Here is a 23,372-nt window from a genome sequence, read left to right on the forward strand (position 1 = left end):
AGAGAAGAGAAGAGAAGAGAAGAGAAGAGAAGAGAAGAGAAGAGAAGAGAAGAGAAGAGAAGAGAAGAGAAGAGAAGAGAAGAGAAGAGAAGAGAAGAGAAGAGAAGAGAAGAGAAGAGAAGAGAAGAGAAGAGAAGAGAAAAACCACCAAAACACAAGCAGAACTGGGAATTTCATGGCCAGTTTCTGCCTTGCAGTGGTGGTGGCACTGGGCAGTTTGTTGCCTTGGGTGTGTCTGAGCTCAGGACCAGTCGAGGTACAGCTAAATATAGTGTGCTTGTGCAAAAAACCAGTAACACCATTAAAAATTTTCATAATTTTCTAAGCAAAGCAGGTAGAAAGTGTTTCTAAGCCCCATTATTACCCGGATCACCTTTGAAGGGTGGTTCCCCATTATGTTTCCAGATATTGCCCTCAAGGAGTGGCTCCATTTCCCATTGTGAGATCAAATTTCACAACCTGCTGTGAAACTGCCAGCTCAGCACCTGCTGTGCTCAGCTGGGATTCCCAACTCAGCTCCTCAAGATCACACCAAATTTGCCTTCCACGAGTGATGGATTTGGTAACCAGGAGGGCACCTGTGTCTTTTTTGCCTGCCTTGGCCTAAAAACTGCTCAGCCAAACCACAAAACACAGGTTTCCCACAGTGTGTGGCAGTGAGTAAGTGGCTGGCTGGGAGTCACCTCCTCTGTTCTCCCTGGAGTTATGGAGCTGTCCTGCCTTGCCTTGCACACACACAGCTTCTGCAGGCACACACATGCACTCAGAGGGAGTTAAAAACACACAATTTCTGTGACCACACCATAAAAGCTGACGGTTTCTGGGCAGGCTCCCTTGAAAAATCGCTTACATTTGGGAAAGGCAGCCGGCCATAAACACCTCGGCAGCAATTTGTAAAGTGGCACGGGAGTGATGCAAGGGTCACTGAAATCATAAACAGACTTAACAGGACACATGGCAACTTGAAAGCTAAACCAGGATGAAGCCAGCACATCCTGCTAATCCTCAAATTGGTTTGGAGAAACCAAAAATTTGCTCCCAGTCACTTAAGAGGCATTAAAATGAGCTTTGTTGTAGAGCACTGACATCTTGAAATATGTCCAGGACATACAACTCAATTCCTAAACTTTCATTAAAAATAAAAGTAAATAAATAAGATCTACTTGGAAGCACAGTTTATCATAAAATGGACATGAAAGAATTCTCAAAAAGGTGAAAATTCTTTTCAGCAAACAAAGGTTCTGTGTTTTATTCAACAATTAGCAGCATGTGGGTAACTGTGGCCCTTTCTCCAGGAGCTGTAAAAGCTGTTCCATTTGTGTCCTTGAGGAAATTCCTTCCTTGGATAACTATGGCATCTTGGCAGCTGTGTGCACCTCCAACCCTCTTTCCATTTGGATTATTTTATTTTGGGAATACAAATCTCTGCTCTCACTGGTTTTTAGTGCTTGCCAAAGCAGAAACAGAGTTTAAACCCTCTGCAATGATGAATAACTAAAGAACAGAAAGCAGAAACATGAGGAATTAGGAAATACATAACTTGAAATCATCCTGGAATTTCACAACCCTCTTTTTTTTTCTTTTTTTTTTTTTTTTTTTTTTTTCCCAACATAGGACCAATAAAACTATTTACAACTTGATTCACTGAACTTTATGGCTTGAGTTAGTAATGACCAAGGTGCCAAAGTCTGGAAATGAAGTGGTTTGGATGTACTAATCACCCGGTGTCCAAACTAACAACTGTTTAATGGAACTTAATCACTACTGTCAATGCAGGGTATTTTCTCCTATTAAGGAAACATTTAATATTATTTATCCTTTAATCATATTAACACACCGAAACCATCCAGGTGCCATCCAGGAGGGGCAGGTTCCCTCCCCACGTGTCACCTGCAGTGTCTGCACTGCACCAGGCCATGCCCAGGGTCCCCAAATCCAGGCCAAGCACCAGGTCTGATGTTGATTATCCTTGGAAAATTCTCCTAAATAGATGAGGAATGGAACAAGGGAACACTTTTCCAAAGCAATGCAGGGCAGCAGGGTTGAAACATCAATAAAATGTATTAAAATTGTCAAAAAGGAAAAAGAAAATCAAAACAACAAAACCATACTAACTTGAACATAGAGAAAGAACAGAATGATTAATTCAAGGGTTCAACACATATATTTTTATGAATCAGAACAGATTCAGCTGCTTCAAGGCTCAGATGCTGGATGCCTGTGTGAGGCATTTGTGATCCAACAATTAATCACAACTGCTTCTGGCTGCCACTGCACTTGAAATATGAACTAGAATTGGTTGGACCATCAGAAACTTACCCTGCTTCCAGTTTATACCATTCAGATGATTTCAGGTCCTGCAGCAGCACTCCAGGAATTCCCCCACTTCCCTTGAGTAGTCCATGAGGAGCAGAACAACTCCATATTTTCCCCATCTGGGATTTTGCATTCTTTGGAAGGGAGTGGACACCCAGTTTCAGTAACTCTGCTGACTCTTGCTCCTTTCCATCCAGCACAAGGAGAAGTGGTCAGAGTTGTCCATGAAAATAAAGGACTTTTATATGGAATTTCCCAATGTGAGAACAGCAAGGTGAGTGCAGAGTGTTCCAGTTAGCTGGACTGGCCCCAGTTTTCCCAGTTGCCTCTTGAGGGGACTTTAGTGAGTACTGTTTTTTTCTGGGGCAGTTTAGTGGCTGCAAAAGGAAAGCCACATTTCCCTTTTTTTTTTTCTCTAGGACTCTCCTGATGAGACTTGCCAGAAAACTGAAAGAGGATCCTCTTTATTTTTGCCTGTCACCCGAAGGGAGCCTGAATTTTCCTCCTTGTTCTCACCTCTGGCAATGTCACACATGAAACATGCAGTCATAAATCACTTTGCATCACAGATAACACAGCTGGACAGTGGCAGCTTCCTCACACCTGTGCTTTTCTTTCCTCCTCAACCTCAGAAAGTGAAGTCGTGGCACTGGGAGCTACAACTGGCACAGGAGAAACAGCAATCCCACCAGATTCCATGGAAATAATCCAAAATAATCTTAGCAATTCCTTTAGTGTTATGTTTTTATCACCCGGGCTCTGTGGCAGAGAGCAGCATCAGCAGAGTTAGTTCTGAGGACTTTTAGGGTGGACAAAGGGCAGTTTTTCACCCCAATTATTGGCAAAAAAAAAAAATCAATGATCACAGCCAGAGCTACCTGGATAGTCACAACAGACTGGTGAATGGCACAGCAAAAACAAGCACCAATTTCATGCTCATGCACTATCTGTTAAATCAAGCTCCTCTGACTGCTGGTGGATTACACAGTGCATGGACAAGACAAAAAATAAATGTCTGGAATATATTCAGAAAGGGCTGAAGCAGAGCTGCCAGAGGGGCAGGCTCTGACTGAACCCTGGCTCCAGAAACCAAAGCCTTCCTCCCAAGTGAGCACAGGGGGTGTGGAAGTGCAGGAGTTCATACTGCAAGCTTCTCTATTTTGGCAGAGATACTGTAAGGATTAAAAAAAACCCCAAAACCAAACAAACCAAAACACGCAGCTTATTAGCCTAGAAGAAAAAAATCTTTGCTCTGTTTACACAGTAACCACACACCTGTATCTCAGAAACATGAGACAAGTGATGGGGAAAGGGGAGGGCACTGACATCTTTATTTTCCTCTACACCAGGTGCAGCCAGCTCTGTAATATCTTTGCAGCCACTATTTTGACTCAGTGCCACTGTTGGCCTCCTGTACCTGCTGAACAGCCCCTGCAGGGAATGACTCCAAAACCTGCCCATGCTCCCTGCTCCAGCAAGAGCCGCTCTTACCTGGAGCCCTGGCGGGTGCAGACGCAAGTCAGCCAAATTCTGAACCCAGCCCAGCACAGCTGCAGCTCCTGCAAGTCACAGAAAGACAAAAAAACCCACTCAGTTTTGCAATAAATTATCCTATCGATTTGTTTTTCTTACATACCTAGTTTTGTGGTGCTGCCAGTTTGTGTCCTGTTTTTATGGGGGAAAAAATGTGGCATTAAGGAAACTTGTGCTGTCACAATAAAACATCAAGGTAGGGGGCAGAGCTGAAGATATCCCACCTCTTTAACTCCCCAAACCAAAGTACAATTCATTAAAATCCATTTGCATTAATAATAGCAAATTTGTGTGTCTGGTTTTACTGAACAGGATTGTTTGATATCCCTGGGCAAACAGAGACCAAAAGAGGGGTATATGTGAAAAGAATAAATTAATTTTTTTCACCAGAATAAATTTCTTTTTGTCACGAGAATGGCAGAGAAAGTTGCTTTGTGTTTGTTTAGACAGGTGAGTAACAGCAAGGTACTGCAATGCTGGTGGGATCCAAATTGGAATCATGGAATTGTTTGGGTTGGCAAAGAAATTTGGGATCAGCGAGTCCAGCTGTAAACTCAGCACTGCCAGAGCCACCACTGACCCCTGTCCCCAAGTGCCATTGACTCCTGTCCCCAAGTGCCATTGACTCCTGTCCCCAAGTACCACAGACCTTTGTCCCCAAGTGCCACTGACCCCTGTCCCCAAGTGCCACTGAGCCCTGTCCCCAAGTACCACTGACTCCTCTCCCCAAGTGCCACTGACTCCTGTCCCCAAGTGCCACTGACCCCTGTCTCCAAGTGCCACTGACCCCTGTCCCCAAGTGCCACTGACCCCTGTCCCCAAGTGCCCCTGATCCCTGTCCCCAAGTGCCACTGACCCCTGTCCCCAAGTGCCACTGATCCCTGTCCCCAAGTACCACTGACTCCTCTCCCCAAGTGCCACTGACCCCTGTCCCCAAGTGCCACATCCCCCTGGTAAACCCCCCAGGGATGGTGACTCCACCACTGGTGGCCCCTTCACTGAAGATGTTTTTCCTGAGATCCAGCCCTGCCGAGGCTGTGCCCACCCTCCTCACTCGATGGAGGTGACAAGCAGGACTGGCCCCAGTGCAGAGCCCGGGGAGCAGCGGTGACAGCCCCAGCTGGGTGTGACTCCCTTCACCATCCCCTGGGCTCCAGCCAGTGTTTTCCCAAGTGCCCCCATCCAAGCCATGAGTTTCCCCAGGAGAATCCTGTGGGAAGAGGTGTCAGAGCCTTTCCTGAAATCCAGGCAGGCTCATCCCTCACCACTGAGGGGGTGACCCTGTCCCAGGAGGAGATCAGGGGGGTCAGGACCTGCCCTCTGTGGAGCTGTGTGTGACAACCTGGCTGCCCCATCCACATGGTGGCATTCCAGAGGGTCTGTCCTGGCACCAAGGGCAGCCAGACACGTCTGTCAGTCCCTGGAATTCCCCTGCAGATTGTTTTTTTTGGAGGTGGGTGTCACATTTGCTGACCTCCAGCGAGCTCTGCTCAGCCAGGGCTGCTGGTGGATGGTGGACAGAGAACAGCTCCCTCAGGATCCTGGATGGGTCCAGCTTCTTCCCCCTCTGCAAACAGCAAAGGAGGGAGAATCTCCTTTGCTCTTCCTTTGTTACTGATGCATTTATAGGAAGAGTTTTATTGCCTTTTACAGCATGGTCAGATCAGGCTCTAGCTAGACTTTGGCCTTTCTAATTATTGGCAGCTGGGCTGTTGAAGCCATCAGTGAATAAATCAGTTTTGTTTCTCTATTGCTTCTGAATTCACTTCTTCTCTTTAGTGACAGTGTAACGTGAAATCATCCAGGATTTACTGGATAAATAATGTGAAGCTGCATTAAGAAAGTGTATTTTCACAATACCAGGACAGTGTAAAAGGTATGAATGACACAATTTATCATGAATTCATGGAGGTTTGGGGGCTAAAATTATTAAAAACCATCTCATTCCAAGCCCTGCCATGGGCAGGGACACCTTTCACTAGATCAGGTCCCTCAGAGTTTTAAAATCTGCTCTGCACAGGTAGCAATGGGTGGAACTGGACTGGGCTGCTCAAGAGGGATATTATGGTATTGCACCAGCACAGACTATTTATATCATTTTTATGTTTTTAATCTGCCTGCATGCAACCCCACAGAGCAGAGAAAGTCAAATCTCCATGTGCAGGAACCCAGATCTTCACTGGGAAAGGGGTATTTAATCACTTAGGCAGTGATTAACGTGAACTCTGAGTTGGAGTTTATAAATATGATGAGTCTTTAATTTGCACAACAAGTAGAGTAATAAAGATTAGAGGAAAGAACTTGAGAGGGAGGGAGAGAAACCTCCGTATCTAACCCAGGCTGGTAACACACTCTAATTACAATTGGTCTCACAACAAAATCTTTCAGGAGTCAGGATGTTTCAACTTAAGATTTAAAAACAACCAGCACACCACATTAGTGCAAAGAATTATCCAACACACACAACAGCAGAGCACCTGGTCTGCCTTTAAATCTCACCCAGGTTATTTTTTCATCATGAAAGAAGTACCTGCATCTTTGGCAGTTGTAAAAATATGCATGGCACCACCTGCCAGACTAATAACAATAATTAGAAATGTAATAAACTGTTCATTGGCAAGGGAACAAATTGTCTTATCCTTTGAAAGTCACTCTGGCCTGAGGCAATTCCTCACAGACATTCGCCACTGATGTCACAAGAGCCCGAGTGAAAAGCACACAGTGCAGAAAAACAACAGAGGGCACTGAGAAAGGGGAAAAAAACCACTGACAAAGACATTTGAACAGCGTGGAGTAGCTGCAGAGTATTCCCATTTCACTGAATAAACCATTAAAAACTCAGGACTTACAGAGGGAGAGCTGATCCTGCTGCTTCCTATGGAACTTTACGGACCGGAGCCTGTGGAGAATCACATGAACTCCAAACTCCTGTTTTAAGTTAAAACATTTTAAACTGAATTTAGAATGGAAACCTCAGGGTTGCAATTACTTCCTTTTTATCCTCCTTGAGTCTTTTCATCTTTTGTCCAATGATTTTTTCATAAAATAATTGGGAACTTTCACAGCATACTTTGCACTGAATACCTTCTAGAGTGGGTTCCTCTGGCTCTTGTACCTCACACACTTAATTTAAATTTGGCCATCTGAGATCAATATTTCATTCTCACTGAAGCTCCTCTGAGTGCTGAAGCAATCTTGGTTTGGCTGCCAGGTAGGAATTAATGGCCTGCTCAGGGTTTTTACCTCCCATTATAACTCTCCATTTGAACAGACCACAAGATTTTCACGTTGCCTGTTTTTCTAAGAGCGTGTTTAAAATCCTCCTCAGCAATAAAAATGTGGTTTCGTATTTTCTTGACCTTATAATGTTTATGCCCCTTCTTCCATGCAATGTGTTTTAGCTCTAAAAAATCCATTGTCAACCTCTAAAGTGTAAAAGGCACCCAGAACTCTGTGAACATTAAATATTTCCCTTCCTCATGCATCTTCTGGACTACAAGCAAGAGAACACGGGGAGCAGGTCCACGCTCACAGAGGACTGGAGAGAAGAAAATCAAGTTATAAACGCTGCCTAAGCACTTCTTTCTGAGGCTTCTGATGATTTCACAGTCCCAGTAAGTCATCTAGGAGGGGCCCATGCCAGGCAGCAGCCTGCTTTTGTTCTTTGCTTTGTACTCAGAAGGGAGGGACATTGCTGAGGTACAACACTCCGGGTATTTACGTGATTCACCCCTTCTTTCATTGAATCATTTTCTCATTTCTAAGATAATACCTCTGGGATGATTTCGGTGGCTGTTTGAGGAAGCACAAAGCTTTTTGTGTTTTCCACTCTTGGGGGTGAAGGTGAAGATGGTCCAAGAAAGGTGGGAAAATGGTTTGGACAGGACAGGGAGAACCTGGGAATTCTGATTATTCACCTGATGGCTCCAGAGTCCTGAACCCAGGAGCTGGGAGGTCAGCTCAAAGCTGGCTACAGACAGCTAAAATTCAATAAACTTTCCTGCTGAACATGCTGCTTATTTCCCTAAATCCAAGCACTGCTCTAGTCTGGGTCAAATAATTCACCCCAGGCTGTTTTTGCATTATAATTCATTAGGAAAACACAAGTGTGTCAGTGCTTTTCAATATCCCAGGTCAATTCTTCCCAGTTCTCCTTTCTCTTTCAAAATCAACACAATAATGGCTGGCAGGATTTGAGACAACACTTGGAGGGGTGATACCACACACTGCCAGCTTCACCTGTGGGTATAACTGTGTTCTCTACATGAGCTCACAAGAAATTCACATTTCAGCCTGGTTAATGTTTGGGTAGGGCTCAGAAGGAGATGATCTTTAAGGTCTATTCCAACCTCAACCATCCTCTGTGCTAAATCTGAGTCGTGTTCCTAAACCAGTTTTACTCCAGTACAACCCAGTTCTGCTGATGCCTCAGCATTTCTGCCACTGACACTTTGGGGAGCTTGGGAGAAGAATTCCCCCAGATTCCAGGGAAGTGGAGGAACACCAAAAGGGCGTGCATGTGTTGGCACTGGCTGCTCCTGGAGCAGTCAGGAACATCCAAGCACACACTCCAAGAAGGAAAGAAGACAGACCAGTTGTTCTGGTTATTAGACATGGTTAAGGGGCTAAAAAAAAAAAAAAAAAAAAAGAGAAAGAAAGAACAGAAAAGAAACACCAAACCAACACACACACACACGTTTCTGCCAAGCCAGTTATAAGAAGATAATCATGTGCTAGCCTAGGCCTCTGGCAGGAGTAAAACACTGTTAGCTGTCTTCTAGCTGGCTAAATATTAATCATCCTGCTTAGAACCAATCATGTCACTAACTGGAGAGAAACCTGGTTAAAGGTTGTGGTACCAGCAGGGTTTAGTGTTTTATCTCTAGCTGAAGGATTCCCTGACTTCTACAGAAAATATGTTGAGCAAGGCAAAATCCAGAGCAATATTCCTGAATTCATAAATTTTTTTTTTCTGAAGGGATTTAGGAGGCTCTGCAAGCTGAGGATGTGGAGAGGGACTCCAGTAGTACAAAGAAAATTCTCTTGTGCTGGTGTAAAGGAACAGTGCCAAGCACAGAGCAGCCTTGGGTGGTGAAGTGCAGTGAATTGCAAACATTTTCATCTGAACCACCAGGCAACATCTTATTCACAAACTAATTCTGCTTCTGAGCTCTGCCTCTGCTGCAGAAATGATGCTGCACCTTCACCACAGAGCATCAGCAAGGAGGAACAGAAAAAAAACCTCCCAAGAACTAAAAGCTGGACATCACTGGGGGAAGGTGTGGGTTATTCAACACCTCTGAAATCACCACCCAGCCTAAAAGAAATGGAAAATAAAAAGAGCAGGCAGCAAGCCTTAGAAGCAGCAGAATGAAGTCATGGATGAGTGACCATTTCCCTGCTCATGCCTGGGCACTAAGTGGCCAAACCTGCATGACAAATCCAGAGTCAGGAGTGTGACAGGATCGGGGTGGGAAGGCTCACGAGGTTCAAAGGTCTCCCTTGGAGATCCACAGGCTCTTGAAACTCCCACAGTCCCTCAGGCCCTTAAAAGGAGGATGCAGCAGCATTTTCCTCTGAATCTCCTGTGCTCTACCCTTTGGAAAGCCCTGCTCAGGTAGAGGAGTTGGAGGTCACAAGAAAAAAGAAGAACAACTCCAATATCAGCAGCTCTGCTGGGATTCCATCATTCTCTTGTGACATTGGCCACATTGTTCTACACCCCTGACTTTGCCATCCACCCAATTCCCATGCTCTGGAAGCTGATGGAAGGCAGGCTCTCCCCTTTCCTTGTTGTGTCACCAAAATTCCCCCGACAGCCTCGCTCTGCACAGCTCTGTGATGTTGGGAACAGCCTGGCAGCCAAAAATGCAGAAGCCATAAGACCAAACAAACAAAGACAGCCTGCCAAGCTACCACTTATCCAGCAGCTGCAGGCTAGGAAAGCCTGCTCCCTTTCTGTTAACCTCATAACAAAGAAACAAAAAAAATAAATAAAAAGGAGGGGGGAAAATCACAAAAGGCTTTTTCTGAAGTGCAGTGTCAACAAAAAAGGGAAAGTTGACAGAGCGCTGCCAACTCTTCATTAATTACGTTCTGTGAGGAGACAAGAAGGTTTAGGATCTGTTGCAGGGCATCCCAGCATGGTTCTGAGGTCTGAAATTTTGTATTTCTACAGTGATCAGCTCCAGGAGGAATGGGAATTCCTCCCTGAGGACAGGAGAAGGATCCAGCTCCAGCTACCCCGGAACAATGCAGGGTCCTGCTGCTGAATATGGAAGGACCAAATAGCTGAGCATGAAACAAAACAAACCTGTGAGAGCAATCAGGTTATTATTCCCAATTATTAGCCCAATCTCTCTCTGTCTTTAATTAATTATCTCCCTCCTGCCTTGAAAGCTGCACACTGAGAGCAGTCTTGTCAAAAAGGCAAAGCAGAGCCCAGTGCTGGTGACACAATGAGTGTAACACGTGTCTGGATCACCTTCCTGAATTTCACCTGGAGCAGGAAGGCACAGAGTCAAGTCTAACACCATCTGGAACTCACCCTCATTTCCAAAATAACAAAATAACACCTCACCGTGGCTGCCACACTGCTCCCCGTGCTGTGCTTTATGGGCAGCACGAAATCACTGGTCAGGAAATGATATTTTGTGTAATGATGGTTCTTCCTATTTTAATTTAGGATTGAACAATTAGAAAGCTGGAAGTTCTGCAAATGCCAACAAAAGAGCAACTTCTGGGCTTGCCAGATTTGGAGGCTGTAATTCAGATCTCCCTGGTGAATTTTGTCCTTCACTTTTTCGCCTCACAGCTCCTCTATAACAATAACAGGGCAAAAGACAGATAAATTCTGCCAAAAGAAGAGTTATACTCTCTTAAATCCTTGGAACTGGGATTGGAACAACCTGGTTTAGTGGAAGGTGTCCCTGCTCATGGCCTTTAAGACAAAATGGTCTTTAAGGTCCCTTGCAGCCCAAACCATTCCCTGATTTGGTGAAATATTTGGAATGCTGACATTGCTAAGCTCAGTTTAACCAATGTGTTTTTCTAGACACATCAAACTGCCAGGTGAATGCACTTGTGATTACTTCTGAGGGACAGAAATGGACTGCAGTGTATGTAGGTTAAACCAAGGTGTGTATTCCCTAGGGATATCTCAGAAGATAAAAAGCAAGCCCTGACTACTATTTAAAGGCAGCCCAGCAGACGGTTAAAGTTACACCCAGGTGTGTCTTCCCTCAGGTGATCCCAAGGGAGAGATGCTGGGACACTTTTCCTATTTAATGGTGGCAGAATAGCTGGTTAGATTACGTCTTAAGTCATTTTGTAAGCTTATCATCCAAATGTTAGGATACAAAAATTGTAATCCTACAAAGCTGTTTATGATAACAAATACTGCTGCCATCACTGCATGATAAAATAGAAACAATGTATTAAAAATGAGCAATTATCCTACTGCTAAATTAAGCAGGAATGTTTAATCAAATGAATTAATTTATTCTTTGGCTGGGCAAAAAGTGAAGTTCACAGGGAGAACTCCTGGCTGACAAATTTCCAGATCGACAAGACTGTTCTTGCCAATTACAAATAGCAGGAGGGGTTTATAATGAGGTCAGCAGAGCTTTTCCACGTCAAGGAATTGAAGAATATTTAATGTTAAAATGGATCAAACGCTCTGAATTGCACACATTGTCATGCACAGCTCTGAGCTCAGCTTATCCATTCCCTTTGGAGGCAGCACCAGTCCAGGGAAAATTTTTGGGACAAGGATCAAACTGTGGGAAACAAGGAGCCCTGGTGGAAGCAGACAGGAACCATTTCCACCTGACATTGTTACTTCAGGCTGGAGACACAGTCAGACAGCCCTGAATTGGTTCCACTGACTCCAGTTTTGAATATTTGCTTTGCAGCTTTGACAGCTGCAATTTTAAGGGTTTTTTTCCCCCCTAAAATTAAACATCAGATTAGGGAATAGAATGTAACAGTTTAGCATAGCAGCAAGTCAACAGCTCAGTCTTTCCATGAGAGCCCAGACCAAGCAGAGATATAAAGTTATCACATTGCACTAGCCTAGTCTGGATCTGACAAAACTGAGCTTGTTCTGATTCAAACATCTTGATCTCTCCTGGTGTTTGACTTCATCTCCTGAAGGAAAAAAAACAAAGTCTGTTTTAAACCAAACTCTTGAAGGAAAAGAGAAACAACTGACTTTAAATTCTACAAAACTGTTTTGCCATTGGAAAGGAGAGAGCCCACGAGGCAGTGCTGGTGGGTGGGCTGTGCTCCTCACACCCACAGAAGTGGGTGTTGGTCCAAGGCTGTGACCTGAGAAACAGCAAAATCTGTACTGAATTCTGACACCTTGCTTTCCTCTAGGTATTTCCTCCTGATACTTATCCCAGGAAAGAAGAGATAATGCTCTCCAGTCAGTGGTTCACTTTCATTCAGGCTCTTATCTCTGCACTGCAATCGACCTGTGGCTCCAGCTGGAGTGAACACACCCAGCAGGGTGATGTTAAAAAAGCCAATTTAAGGACCAGGAGCTCCCTGGCTGCAGCAGCTGCATCCCAAGAGCCTGGGGGGACACTCAGGCCAGGGGCTGGCTTTGGTTCTGGGCTGTCATGACCCAAAAACCATCTCAGATTTGTCTGTCCCAGCTATCACAGTGAGAACTGGAGATTAAAGGTGGTGCAGAATTTGAGAATAATGAAGTGAAGACGTGGAGTGTCACCCCAGCCATCTCAGAACCTTCCCTGCCAGCTTTAGACACTCAGCTCTGAGGAACATCAAACGTGAGAGTCCTTGGAAAAGACAGGTCATTACCAGCACTATCTTTGGGATCTTCCAGACAGGAAAGGGCATATCCACCAACACTCCACAGTACTGCAAGATCCAGCAGATAAATGTCTGTGAAGAATTGAAAGTCTTCATTTGTAGTTATCAGAAGTCTCTGGTAGATTTAATGAAATCCAACTGGCAAACTCGTGATAGGAAATAATTCATCACAGGTGAAAACATGGATTTTCCTCCACCTCTTTTTGTGGCAGAGCTTTCCTATCACAGATCAGTGTAAAATACTCTGCAACAGGTATAAAAAAAAATACACTTCATGAACAGCATCAACTTCACATGAATTTAAATACATCCTCCAAAGCAGAGAGGGAATTTTTATCAAAGTTTCAATACCTTGGTCAGTATCTGACCATAATTGTGGGAGATAAACATGGGTGTACCTATACAATGACCTGGGGGCCATGGAGATGTTTCTACTGTTTTGTGGAATGATGATAATTATATTTAGCACTCATTCAGGGCTTTTCATCTTCAAAGCACTTTACAAACATTAATTAATCCCCACAACACCCTATGAGGTAGGTGAGTATTATTACAGTAGGTGTGAGCAGGGGATTGGGGAGTGTGCACAAAGCCAGGTAAGGGCAGCAGGAATACACATTCCTGCAAGTGCACATTGCAATTCCTGCTCCTCTCTATGGACGAGCACACAAAAAGACCTCTCCAAAAATAAATACACATACAAAATCAGGCCCACACCAACCTATTCCTCTGATTTAGTCTTGGTTTTGTGAGTGTGTAAGGCACTCTGGTTTTGGGAAGGAACAAAATCTTGAGTGCTCTGGTTTTGCAGTGCTCCTGTGATGCTTTAAACAGTGCAAGATGTTTTGACATTCCGACGTGGAGCCACGGCTCCTTTCCCTGCTGAGAGTTCAGGCTGAACACATGCAAGGAAGGCACCTATTTCTGGGAGCTGGAGGCTTTGGGATCCTCTGGCAAACTCCATGCCAGGAAAGAGTGTTTTTAATAACCACAGGTGGATAATAGGTTTGCAAAACACGGTAACAGATGGGTATTTTAAATCAAAAAGAAAACAGAGAGGTGGAGAGGGAGCGCTCTCTTTCCAGACAGTTAGAGCTCAATACCTGCCCAACTTCTCTGAAGAATTACCAAGAGAACAAGGAGGAGAAAAAAAAATGCAGCTTAGTCATATTTGTATTCTTATTAAATGCAGGACTGCCTGAGGCGAGCAAGAGCTGATATCATAATTATTGGCTTGCCCAGCCAGCTGCCTTCTCTCACCTGATGTAAGATCAGATCTCTCCAGCCTCTGGAGCCTCTGTACCGCTGAGCCTCCTCTCTCTGCAGGGCTGTTTGAATGACCTAATCCTGTCCTGGAGCAGCACCACGCCGTTGTGCTTCAGTAGAAAGGTAAGAGGAAACCTCTGGCAGCTCCGTGCAGCTCCTCAGAACTCAGCCGTGAAAGCCAAACGGAAGGGGGAGCAGAGCTCTCCTGTCTTGGCTCCTCTATTTAATGTGGAGTCCCTGGGGCTGACTTTGAAGAAGTCCAGGCTGAGGGAAGGTCAGCACCTCCATCCCGTTCCCTGGCAGCTCCTGGAGGTGTTTCTGAGCCAGCAGCAGGAGGAGCAGGAGAAGGAGCCAAGGAAACTCCAGGTAAGTCCATGGATCCATTGGTGCTGGGAGAAACAAGGATTGGAGGTGACTTCCCAAAGTTTTTCTTGTCCCTGGTGCAGTTTAATCCAATCCTTCTGCTCCGGAATTATGAGGAAAGCTGGAAGTGTTTACCATTACCTGAAAGGGAAAAAAACAAACAGGGGGAATTAAACAACAAGCCAAGAAAAGTATTTCTGAAAAAAACATGGGAAGGCTCGTGTCTACCAGTTCTTAAAAGATTTGTATCAAACTTTGCCAGTGGTGAATCAAAAACTTGGGAAGGTCTGTGTTCTGAAAACAAGCTTGTTTTTATTGCTGCTTTAAATCTGGTGCTTTTGTAGCAGAGGATGAAAACTTTGTTTAGATTTATTCCCATGTGGAAAAGTCACATCCAGAGAGGAGCCAGGGTGTGCTGAGTGCAGGAATGGCTGGATTTGAGCACTGTAACTAGAAACTGAATTCTTATTTCTTTATAGCACTTTCTTTTCACTTTTTAGTTTCAGACTGTTGAATTTCCAGCAAGAAAGGGACTGTTTGTGTTCCAAACACAATAATTATCCAAACCTATAAATAATAACCATCTGTCATTCAACTCTTGACCCTCCTGCCTTCCTGGACAGCAGATTAAATCTTGGGGAATTAGACTTTATAAATGTTTCAGTTTGGTTTATCAGGATCATATGTTTCTAATTTGAATATTATATGAGATATGTTGAACTGGGTGAGGTGTAGGCTGAAAATGTATTTATTTTGTTAATAACTAATTATGGTCATAAAGGGAAAAAAATATTGGATAGATAAAGTAAATTTCTGAAGGAGCAAAGGGCTGTGAAGTTTTCTGTCAGCCAGATGTGATATATGCAGCCCAGAAAATACACAATTGATGCAGATTGTTTATCCTGGTGATGGGAGATGGGCACTGGCAGAAGAAGGGTTAATGTAAATGAAATAATCTGAGCTTCAAATGTCAAAGCAGAGTGTGAGAAAGTCCTGGCTTGTCCATGAGCACAGATTCTGGTGTGGTGTTGCTGAGCTCCTGGATGTCACTGGAGCCACATGCCAGGGACAGGAGCCAGGGCAGCACTGTGGGGAGTAAATGGAAATACCTGGGAAATGCCACTGTGGTAGGTGCAGCACAGGAACCTGCCAGGAACACAGAAAATATTTGCTTTTTACTCACCTGGAAGAAGAAAGTGGAGAGAGAGGGAAGATTCACTTACATGGAAACAGGTTTTGCTTTCTTAGGACAGTAATTTGCGACTCAGGTACAGGAGATGTCAAGAAAAATACACTAAAAAAAAAAGAAAATGTCTGTCCTTTCAGAGCATCTATGCTGTAATACAGAAATTCAAAGAAAATTTAATTTTTTAGGATTTCTGGAAACTAAACATTAACCACAACAAGAGTATTCTAATATTTTTGGCCAGAAAGTTCCAGATATTTCACACTAGAAGTGGTGTCATGCAGAACTGCTTTCAGTCATGAAATCACTCCCCTAACCTGATTTCATGTGCTGGTGAATGACCAAAGGCAGGGAGGCACAAATACAGCCTCAAAAAAAATCTGAAACAGAAATTTCCAAGCCCCTGCAAAAAACCCCTTTGATTATTGATTCATGTTAGAATCAAACTGATCCTTTGGTTGCATCCTAAAGTGACCACAGATAGGTTGGGAGGCAGAACTCCTGCATTAGTCCATGCAAGACTTTTAAACAGCTTAAAATTTCAAATAAACCCAAACAAAATTTTAAAAAAAATTAAAAACCACTACATGTATTTAGCCTTTAACAAGCAGGGACTCAAAGCACTGAAGTGTCTAATGAAGGATTTTCACAGATACTGCTGTGTCCTGCTTACAACCCAAACAATTACACGTGCAGGACACTCCAGCCTGGCTCCTGCTGAAGGTTTGGGGCTGGCTCCTGCTGCCTGTGCCCCTTGGAAAGTGAGGAAAATTTGGTTTAGATGTGGCACAGGTGAAACAGCAGCTGGGGGGGTTCGGTGTCCCTGAGGAATTTTCCAATTCCCCATGGGAAATGTGGATAATTCCCAGCAGAGAGGATCTGCTGGTGGTGGCTTTGCCTTTCCTCGTTCCTCAGACAGCCCCAGCTCTGAGATTTGGGTCAAACACACCTCCCTGCTCTCCTGCACCTCAAAAATCATTAGCTCCAAAGACAAAGAGATTAATTATGGAGATAATGCAGATTAGGAGAGAGCTACAAGTCACCTCCTCCTCTCCTGCCTCCCTGAGCACGGCCAGGGCTGCCTCTTCCCAAGGAATTCCTCACGCTGGCAGAGCAGGGTGGGAGCTGTCAGAGCTCTGCAAGGCTGGAGGAGGACAGGGATTTACCCTGAATAAATCACCACAACCTGCTCTGGTGGAAGGCTGAAGCTTTAAGGTCCTTCCCAAGGTAATTCCGTGGATTTGGGGGTCGGAGCTGTGGGGTGCTGCTCTCCCTCCTGAGTCACCCCTGATGTGCTGCCAGCCACAGGGTGCTGCTTGTATTGGAAACCCAAAGCAAAGTCTTGGCCAGTCCTGTTGATCAAAGAAACTCTGCCACATCTAATGGGATCAGGGCTGTAATTAACTCTTTTGCCACATTTCAGACATAAATCCAAGTTGTGTCCTCATTAGCACATCCTCTGCTGCATCCCCGACTGTCTCCTCACCCCGCAGACAAACATCCTGGCTTTTCTGTTGTTTTCTTTTAAATCAATTAAGTCCTGGACATAACATTGCCCATTTTGGGGGTTTTTTCACCCATCTTGTGCACCCAAGTCTCCTGGTGACACAGGAGATACCAGCACTGGTTGTTTCCATCATGCCAAGAGAGCTGAGACCTGGCTGTGACCCAGAGCTGTCTGTTTGCTGAGTTTTTGCAAGAAAAAAACCCGGTTTTTTTGGGAAAAAATAGTCCCCTTCCCAAGGAAATATATGCCACTATTATGCCTTTAAACAAACAACTAAAAGAGCCCACACAGAACCATAAAATCACAGGATGGTTTGGATTGGAAGCAACCTTGAAGCTCATCTTGTTCCATGGGCAGGGACACCTTCCACTAGACCAGCTTGCTCCAAACTGATAGAATATATTATCCTTCATTTGATTCAGGATGCAAGGGCTTAGAGCTCTCTGGTTTGTTTCCTCTTTTTGCATTCTATGAACAAAATAATAATACATAAGATGATGACCTGTCTTTTGCCTAAATTCCCTACATTTTCAAACTAAACCTGCATTCTCTGGGCCCTGCTGAATGTTTGCTGAGTACTGGAGGGAGCTGCTGAACAAGTGGTTAACAAAGCGATTCCTGTGCAGCCTTCACAAATCTCAACAGTGCCTTTTGAGGCTCAGTAAACAGATTTAAAATCATTTTAAGATGTTTGGATGAGACAGGGCCACTGCAATCCTGAGCATTATTATCTTTCTGTCAGTGGAGTGCTCAGAAATGAATGAAGCATCGAGGGTGAGGTTCCATCAGAGTCATGTAATGAAGCTAAACATGCTGTCATTTTAACCCAATTTGTTTCCCTCTGTACTGCTGCCTCACCAGTTTGTTAGAGCCTCTCAAAGGAGCTCATCCAGTGTCAGCTTCCAACTTCCACACCTATCCAGCACTTTGCTCCTGGAATGGGTAGGGATCCCTGCCCTGCAAACTCTTAACTGCTGGTTCAACAGACCTGCCAGGACAGGTCCCTGCAACATTCCCCTCTGTGGGCAAATGGTAGGATGCCAGAAATATTAGACAGGAACCTGTTCTCCCAGGAATGCAAGTAATTCATAGAAGGAAATAATTTACTATTTTCCCAGCTGGAATAATTAAACAGGCAGGCGCTGTCCTCCTGAGCTGCTGCAAAGAAGAGCGAGAAAGACGGGGGGGAAAGAGAGCTGGAATGTCCTGCAGTGTGAATTCTCTTCCAGACCAAACATTCTTAATTCTTTCCTCGTTAGGCAGAATTCCCAGGGCTCTGAGCACTCTCCCTCCTCTCCTGTGGACTTCAAACCAGAGGACAACCTTCTGAAATGCACTGACCAAAATCCCAAACCCTCAGCTGACCCTGGACCAGGGGGATTTCCCTTCCCAGGCCTCACAGAACACATTTCTGCCAGCACCTCACCCCTGCCTGGTCCATTATTCCACAACCTGGCTGCTTTAGGCTCAGCTCACAACCCTTCAAAACCCCAAGACCTCTCCGTGCAGAATTGCTGCCTTCTCCTCTCTCCCAGTCTGCAGGTTCCTCATTCCAGTGGTGCTGAGCTCAGTTAGCACTGAAGTGCATTTTGCTGTCTTCAGACTCTTTTTCCTGGCTCCTTTTGGATGTTCATCCTGCCCTCCACCCAGCCAGGCACAGCCTCCTGTCTCCAGCTGTATCCAAATTTGATCAGAGCTCCTCTCCAGCCTTTCACTCAAGTCATTAATGAAAATACCAAGTGGTGGCAGGCTCTTGAAGAAGCCCACTCCAAACACCCTTCCATTCTGGCAGCAGCCAGTCCCTAACTCCTCCTGATGCTCTGTTCCACCAGCTCTGCCTCCTCTCTGAGTTTTATTTCAAATACTTTTCCTTAGCTCACTCATGAGAACGTCACAGACAGAAGCAGAGCAGCCTCAGTAATACCCAGCTGGAAAATCTGTATTATTCTGTCCTTGCAAGACCAATATCCAGGGAAATTACACTGCCAGGACAATTCCTGCTTAGCAAATTCATAAGAGCTTCTACTTTTGCCCTTTTTTTCCCATTTAGCTTAAATTTTTATTATTTTCTTGGTGGGTTTAATTTCTTTTTCTTTTCTTGGAGGTAAAGTTAAATCTGCCACCTGTAATTCCCTCACCCCTTCCACTTTGATGACAGGGAGTGATTTACCTCCTTTCAGCCTGGCCAATCCACTCATAGCCAGCCAATTCTCAGACCTGCAGCTCTGCAGTAATTTCAGCTGATCCTCTAAAACTCACCAGAACAAAATTAATTGGGGCCACTGAACCTGGAGACCTCAAAAAGCCTCAGCCCTGTCCTCTGGGAGGTGAGAACACAGGAATTGTTCCACGGGTGAGATCACAGGCAAACATCATTAATATCCCAGAATTTCTCATCCTCTGACTTGGCAGTGCCCCGTTAGTTTTTCCCCCGTGCTTTAAGGTCAGTAATTAATGTTTGCCCTACTTTTCCACCCAGGAATAGATTTGGGATGGGTTTTATTTTTCTTTTTTTTTCTTTGAAATGCAGAGTGTCTGGAGAGCGCCTGTTCTACCCTATGGGTTTGGGGTCAGCTTTGTGGCACCTGGATTCTGTTTTGGGAATATGCAGCAAATATTATTGGCCAACATCTTTTACAAGAACCTTTCAAATGACTGAAAAATTATAAACCAGGGCCAACTTATCCAAGATTAGCCACTCATGCAAAGTAATTTTTTTGGGGTAGTCTGCACACAGTCTTGTGAGGTGTTGAGCAATAATACCACTTATTTAAATGTATGGAAATCTACTGTTCGTGGGTATTTATCACTTCAGCACACAGCTTAAAATACCTGAATGGAAAAGTTCTTTGCCTTAAAAAAAAATTCATTCAATGGTTAAAATGCTGTAGAATTCTTCCTCAAAAAAGGTAAAACTTCTTAGATTTCTGCCCATTCCCACAGAGGTGAGAGAGCCCTGCAGTGTTCAGCAAACCTAACAGCTAAAACCCAGCATAATTCTGTCTCTTGCTCTTTTTTCTCTCTGACTCTACAAAAATACAGCAGGAAACTGTTTTCAACAGGCAAAATAAGTCAGATTTATCCATGTAGGAATGCTCAACAGGACTGCAAAGGAGGCTGCAAAATTTGGCTTAAGCTGATGGTGTTCCTCATTGTTGAAAGCCTGCACAGAAAAAGACATTCTTAAAACTGTGTTCAAGAAAAACAGTAAAAGATCAGGTATAGGAATAGAATATTCCTATAGAAAGGAATAGAATATTTCCCCACACATAAAGACACTGTTAAGGTAAAAAAAAAAAAAAAAAGAGAAAGAAAGGTAAAGTGGAATTTAAGAGAGAATGAAAATGTGGAATCTGTAAATACTGAAAGTGAAGGTAGGAAATGTCAGGAGTGAACTCCATGAAATTAACACTATGGACAATCAAACTGAACATCTTCAAATGCTAAAAAATAATAAATAATAATAAATGTGTTTATGACACTTGCCTGTGGTTTTACAAGGAACCTGTGAGAGTCAAGCTTTTACCTTTATTTCTTAACTGCCAGTGCAAACATCTGCAGTCTTGATGAGATAAAAATTGCAATTCTTGCACGCTCCCTATTCAAAAAAAAACACCCCAAAATACACCAGGGGTCCCAATAAGCAACAAGTGGCATTATTTAACTTGGAGAGAGAGAAGAAAAGGAAGACTGTAAGAAAAGCAAATGAGAGAACCCCTAAGAATTCCTTTGCCCTGGCTGAGCAAGTTTGGTGTTGTGCTCATTAGGGATGTTAATGCCCAAAGATCATGCAGAGGGTTTGGAACAGACACAGGGCTGGATTTCCCTGGCAGGAGGAACCAGGCACGTGCTTTGTATTTTTTAACTGTTTTCCTCCTCTTGTCTCCACTTTAACCCAGCTGAGCTGGCACTGAGCAGGGAGAGCTGCACCAGATCCTCTCCAGGAATCCCTCCCAGCCCAGTTCTCCTGTGACTCTGAATTTCTCCAGTGATATTTCTGCTCTCTAGATCTTGGGATGAATTGGAAATCAAGGCTTTGAAAACCAAACACTCTTTAGCTCTGCTCTAAAGAATCTCAACCACAGAGGAAAATTATCTTTGACCATGGAATGAGGTCAAAAATGAGAGTTTTTTCTGTCCCAAAAAAAAATGTTGACAAAGGAAGCAAAGTATGAGGTTGCTTCCAAGTAGAAATTTGTGCCCATTCACCAGGAAAGAGCAGCTTGAGCTGACAAAAACTCCTCACACAGAAATTCCTTTACAACAGGCTCAGATAAAACTCACCCCATGCACAAATCTCCTGGGCTATAAAACACATTTCCCACTTAATGACCGATAAGCTGCCACAGTATAAATTCTGGGTTTAACAGGAAAAATATTAAATCAGAGGGTGTAAATACGTAAAAAAATGTCTACAATAAAGACATTCTTTAATTTCAGGTTTATTCATTAATTTGTGAATAAACATCTACCAAGTCTGTTTGTTCAGGTTTCTACTTTCCCATGTTGGCATTTTTTTTCTCCTGCTGAATCCATGACTCTTTGTTCTGGTTTTCCATCACTTTCTGTAATGCCCCAAATACCATAATATTATAAATTCAGTCCTATAATTGTTTGGAAAATCCAAGAAAGCAAAATCACTGGAACAAGTGAAAATCTGATTACCCACAGAATTCTGTAAGAGGAGGCAAAATGTTGAGCTGCTGCCATTATCAAACTTGATGCAGGTTTGTGAGGGTTTATATAATCTAATAATATATTAAAATATCAATTCTTTTTCTTTCTCCTGATGTTGCTTGTCAGAGGACCTCGTCAGCAATAATACAAAACTGTATTTCTAGTCTCTTCATGAATATTCTTTATCAGCTGTGCTTTATGTGTTGAAAACAAACACCTATAAAAAGTTTAATTTGCATGATTTTTTTATGTATAAGAAAACAGCACAGCTTTTGTAAGAGGTTTAGTTTTATGTCTCGGCCTTTAATGTGGTAATCCCCTTAGATCAGTTAGTTATGTTTTATGTATCACTGAAATTTAATATTTTAAGAAAAGAAATGAGCGTAGTTTCAACCTCTTTAGAGCCAGCTGCTCCCCAAAATTTAAGGTTTTATTAAAATAAAGGAGTTCATTTTCACACTAAGAAGAGAATGGACAAAATCCCTGGTCAAAGGGGGAAGGAGGTTCCCAGGAAAAATCTCTTGGGTCCATAAACTGCACAAAGATACAGGAAAATGCAGTACTTGGATAATTCTTAATGAATTTCAACCATTTTCTTGCTTCTAATTTTCATCTCTATTAAGAATTTTATAACGGCTTCAAGGCCTTGTACACAATTCAATATTCTTGCTCAAATGATGTTTCCTCAGCCAAAAAGGGGCTATTTATTCAGAGTGTTTATTGCAAAACTAGTTTGGAGATGTTTGCTGTTTCTGTGAAATTCCTGTCCTTTATTTCAGGGGCGTTATTCCCTCAGGTTTTGTGGTGAAAGAAATCCCTAATTTTTTTTTGCTTTCCTGTAAGTGAGAGGTGTTCATAAAATCATAGAACTGAATTCCTCCTCTGCATTTTCTAGCCTATTTAATTTAGCTTTTTCATTATTATTATTATTTGTACTTTGCCATAAGATATTTTCATTAGCCATAATTTGGGATAGAAAAAAGTGAAAGCACATTTGTTGTCTCAGTTCTCAATACAATGAACATGCTCAGCCTGAAGGGATTCACTCAATACCAGGGACACACAAAAAATAAAAGATTGAATTTGGAATTTGTTCAGAAACAGTGGAAAGCAGAGATGCTATTTTGAACACCAACAGAGCTCTTGAAGGAGTTTATTGATTTATTATTGACTTCATTAAAAAGTCAAGATATTTAAGCATGGAAAAGGCTTTTATCATGGATTTCATTTCTTAGCTACTCTTGATAAAATACTTTCAAGACTGAAGCCCTGAAGAGGTTCATTTATCCCTTGAAGAGGGGGCTGCACATCACAAATTTGGGCATTTCCCCTCTGTGGTTTTGCTGAGGAAAAAAATAAAGGTATTATAAAAGCCTCTCACATTTCACAAGGTTAAAAAAATCCATCCCAGATAAACCAATTTTGCAAAAGTTTTGCATCCAACATTTCAATCACAGTGGCTGGAACAATCCATTTCCAAACACAAAATGGAAAGAACTGGGGAAAGAAACTCAGCTTTGTTTTGCTCTTCTTTTAGGAGAAACAGCTTCCACAGAGAATTTTCCCAAAAGGGCTAAAGTAAGATGAAGCATAGAATTAAATTTTATTATAAACCCAGCAGCTGCTCTTGGTGTTTCTGGTGCTCAGGGTGAGAACTCAGGGGTTATGAGACAGAAATAGGCTACA

General features: G+C 43.3%; 1 protein-coding gene across 2 annotated transcripts in view; it reads left to right on the forward strand.

The window, feature by feature from the left end:
* Positions 1–14,145: 14,145 nt before the first annotated feature.
* Positions 14,146–23,372, forward strand: part of FOXN1 (forkhead box N1) — a 36,630-nt gene continuing 27,403 nt past the window's right edge. For both annotated transcript variants that reach the window (XM_063402623.1, XM_063402624.1), the window contains exon 1: positions 14,146–14,319. The gene's annotated coding sequence lies outside the window, so the exon portion shown is untranslated. The remainder of the gene's footprint in view (positions 14,320–23,372) is intronic.

This window comes from Prinia subflava, chromosome 8 (genome assembly GCF_021018805.1).
Source record: "Prinia subflava isolate CZ2003 ecotype Zambia chromosome 8, Cam_Psub_1.2, whole genome shotgun sequence".
In the NCBI taxonomy this organism is placed as follows: domain Eukaryota; kingdom Metazoa; phylum Chordata; class Aves; order Passeriformes; family Cisticolidae; genus Prinia; species Prinia subflava.